This window comes from Cebus imitator, unplaced genomic scaffold (assembly GCF_001604975.1).
Source record: "Cebus imitator isolate Cc_AM_T3 unplaced genomic scaffold, Cebus_imitator-1.0 Scaffold64, whole genome shotgun sequence".
Classification (NCBI taxonomy): domain Eukaryota; kingdom Metazoa; phylum Chordata; class Mammalia; order Primates; family Cebidae; genus Cebus; species Cebus imitator.
Window position 1 is genome coordinate 3,302,917 of NW_016107379.1, and position 4,540 is coordinate 3,307,456.

Here is a 4,540-nt window from a genome sequence, read left to right on the forward strand (position 1 = left end):
ATTCTCCTGCCTCAGCCTCCTGAGTAGCTGGGATTACAAGCACGTGCCACCATGCCCAGCTAATTTTTTGTAGTTTTAGTAGAGACGGGGTTTCACCATGTTGACCAGGTTGGTCTCGATCTCTTGACCTTGTGATCCACCCGCCTTGGCCTCCCAAAGTGCTGGGATTACAGGCTTGAGCCACCGCGCCCGGCCACAAATGTTAGTATTAATCCTAAATTTAAATGGATTAAACGCCCCAATCAAAGACACAGACACGAAAGTTGAATAAAAAGTCAAAACCCATCGGCATGCTGTGTCCAAATCCATCTCATAAGCAAGGACACACAAAGATTCTAAACAAAACATTGGAGGAAGACTCACCAATCAAATGGAGAGGAAAACAAAAACAAAAACAAAAGCAAAACAGGAGTTGTAACTTTCGTCTCTGACAAAATAGACTTTAATAGTAACAAAGACTAAAAGAAACAAAGAAGGACATTACATAATGGTAAAAGGATCAAAGTAACAACAGGACTTGATGATCATAAATATATATGCACCTAATATAGGAGCACCCAGATAAATAAGACAAGCTCTTAATGACTTATAAAGAGACTTAGGCTCCCACACAATAATAATGGGAGACTTCAACATTAATATTAGACAGATCAACGAGACAGAAAATTAACAAGGATATCCAGGACTTGAACTGAGATCCGGAACAAGTAAACTTAATAAACATTTATAGAACTCTCCACTTTAAATACACAAAATACACACTCTTATCAGTACCACATCACACCTACTCACAGGTTTAAATGAAATATTGGTTGACTGCTTGTTTGTTATTTTCTTCCCTCATCATTTTTTATTTTTTATTTTTTATTTTTTTTTCCTGTTTCCATTATTAAGCATAAAAGAGGTTTTCAATACCCATTTTTAGACTGCATTCTACCCCGGGCAATAAAGAAACACTTCCGTTCTCTCTCCCTCTTCCTCTTCCTTCTTCTCCTTCATTTTTAAAAAATTATTATTATTTTTTTCTTTATTTCTTTCTTAAAAAAAAAAAAGATGATATACAAAGGGCCACAGAACCCATAAAAAGATACATTGCTAAGCATTAGGGAAATTCAAATCAAACCCACAATGAGATGTCACCTGACACCTGTTAGGATGACCACTATAAAAAAAAAACATAAAATAACAACCGTTGGCAAGGATGTGGAGAAAAGTAAACTGTTAGAGCTAATAAAGAAGTTTAGCAATCTCTAGTACTTTTTTTTACTTTTCAGAGTAAAAGAATTTTTTTTTCTTTTTTACATTGTATTATTGTTAGGAATGTAAAAAGGTGTAGCCATGATGGAGTTTCCTTAAAAAACAAACATAAAATTAGGGTATGATCCATTAATCCCACTTCTGGGTATTTCCCTAAAAGAATTGAAAACAGAATCTCAAAGAGATATTTGTATACCCATGTTCATTGCAGCATTATTCACAAAAGCCAAGAGGTGAAAATGACCTAAAAGTCCATTGATGGATGAATGGACAAAGAAAATGTGGTATATACATACAATGAAATGTTATTCAGCCTTAAAAAAGAAGGAAATCTGGCCAGGCGTGGTGGCTCATGTCTGTAGTCCAGCACTTTGGGAAGCCAAGGTGGGCAACTTGAGCCCAGGAGTTCTAGACCAGTCTGTGCAACATGGCAAAATCCCATCAGTACCAAAAAAAAAAAAAAAAAAAAAAANAAAAAAAAAAAAAAAAAAAAAGGAAATCCTGTCATATGCTACAACATGGATGCATCTTGAGGCACTGTGCTAAGTAAAATAAGCTAGTCAGAAAAGACAAATACTGCATGATTCCAGAATATGAGGTATCCATTAGGTTGGTGCAAAAGTAATTGCCTGCTGGGGACAGTGGCTCATGGCTGTAATCCCAGCACTTTAGGAGGCCAAGGTGGGCGGATCACTTGAGGTCAGGAGTTCCACACCATCACGACCAACATGGAGAAACCCCATCTCTACTAAAAAATACAAAAATTAGCTGGGCGTGGTTATGGGTGCTTGTAATCCCAGCCACTTGGGAGGCTGAGGCAGGAGAATTGCTTGAACCTGGGAGATGGAGGTTGCAGTGGGCCGAGATTGCACTATTACACTGCAGCCTGGGTCACAAGAGCAAGACTCCGTTTAAAAAAAAAAAAAAAGTAATTGCAGCTTTTGCCATTTTTAAAATGTTGAAGCCACAATTACTTTTGCACCAATCTATTAAAGAAGTCAACCTCCTAGAAACAGCAAGTGGAATGGTGGTTAACAGGGGCTGGGGGAGAGGGGAACGGAAAGTTGTTTAATAAGTGTTTCAGTATGGGAAGATTAAAACGTTCTGGAGAAAGATGGTGGTGTTGATGGCACAGCATGTGAATGTATTTAGTGTTACTGAACGGTGTACTTAAAAATGGTTAAGATGGGTCCTGGGCGGCCAGGCACAGTGGCCCACGCCTGTAATCCCAGCACTTTGGGAGGCCAAGGCAGGTGGATCACGAGGTAAGAAGTTCAAGACCAGACTGGCCAACATGGTGAAACCCCGTCTCTATTTTTAAAAAAAAAAAAGTAATTTAAAAAAGAAAAAAAAAAAAGATGAATCCTGGGCAGGTGGGCCCACTCCAAGGCATGGGTGCGGTAGGGGGTCCTGATGTGGTGCCACTAGAGGCCCTCCATGCCCCCTTTCTCCTCCCCAAAGGTGTGTGCCCCCTCTCTGTTCCTTGCTGGAAGCCCACCCACTGGCACAGCACATGGCCCTGGCATACCGGGCTCAGGTGCATGTTAGTGAGCCACAAGATGCAGATGGAGAAGAAAGCCTTCACCTACCAATAGCTGCCTGCTAGGCATCAGGGGATGGGCTGATTTGCTCCAGAATGAATCCACATCAGGAATAGCAGTTACAATTGAGGCCACCACCTGATTAAATTTACAACAATCTCTCATTCTCCAGATCTGCCTGTCTTCTGCAAAGTCCAAATAGGCCAAGCGAGGACACCTTAGACGGTGAGCGCCTGCCAGGCGGGAAGAGGACCCTCACCTGACCATGCTGATGCTCTGATTGCACACTTCCACCTCCAGAACTGTGAGAAAATACTTGTTGCTTAAACCACACATGAAATGGGCTAGGATGGTGAATTTTTAATGTATATTTTCCCACAGATACACACATACACCCAAGATATCCTTGAACACCCCCTGGGATCCTGATTAACCTGAGGCTTGGGAAAGTGCATTTCAAACATGCAACAGAGGTGGTTTTGAAAGGGGTAAACAAGAAGCAAGAGAAACAGGAAGATAAACTGTTATCCATAATGTGAGAAACCTGTGAGGAAGTTGAACCACCCTGTGAGCCTCGCTGTCACTGGGAGTGTCTTCCTGGTGCCCTGCTGAGCTACTCACTTTTCACTGTGTTGGTTATTGTGGTTGAACTACTTGAATGAAAGGTGCTGGGCTAGGCTGTGGGTGGGGAGAGCAAAATCTGCTAATCTCAGGGGAGACGTAAGTGCAGAGCTGAAGATCTCACAGGGACCCTTGGTAACTTCTAGCTCAACTCTCCATTTCCTCCTCTGTGCAGTGGGAAAATGATGCCCAGTTCACGAATTGTTGTAGAGACAAAATGAGATAAAAGGTGTGAAAGTGTTTTTCACTTTTTAATCAATTACTCAGTTTATTCATAGGATGAATGCTTAAATATGGGCTCCATAAAGGGTGAGGGCAAAAGTTCTCAACCCCGAGTACATACTAACATTACCTGAGGAGCTTTGAAAAATCTCCTGATTGACCTCCTCCTGCCCAAGATTCTCAGTCTGCTGATCTGGGGAGGGCACTGAGCTTTGGCATTTTTTAAGAAGCTCTGAGGTTTTTCTACTGGCAGCCAGGCTTCAGCACTTCTCTGCTAAATGGGAATTCTAAGTGGTAAAATGGGAAAGGCTTAATCAAGAAGGCCTTGTTTGAGTTAGAACTTTGAAGGATATGTAAGATTGAGGAATAATATTTTGGGACTAGGTAACATATATCCACACTATATAAAATTTAGAAGTCTAAAAGGCTTTATCACGAAAAGTGTATCTTCCTCTCTGTCCTTCTTTCTGGAGGGGAGGCAGCAACTCTGACCAGATCTTTTTGTTTTTTTGAGTGTCACCCAGGCTAGAGTGCAGTGGTACGATCATAGCTCACTGTAGCCTCCACCTCCCAGGCTCACGTGATCCTCCTACCTCAGTCTCCTAAGTAGCTGGGACTATGGGTGCATACCACCACGTCTGGATAATTAAAAAAAATTTATTTTGTAGAGGGGGTCTTCCTATGTTACCTAGGCTGGTCTCAAACTCCTGGGCACACTGATCCTCCGGTCTCAGCCTCCCAAACTTCTGGGATGACAGGTGTTAGCCACTGCAGGCAGCCTTGACCAGCTCTCGTTTATAACACCAGAGATACTCTTTACAGTTGCTATTACGGATCTTGTCAGATTGGTTAGGAGAAAGGAGGGTAAAGGAGCAGGTGTCATTTTCTGTTCCACAACT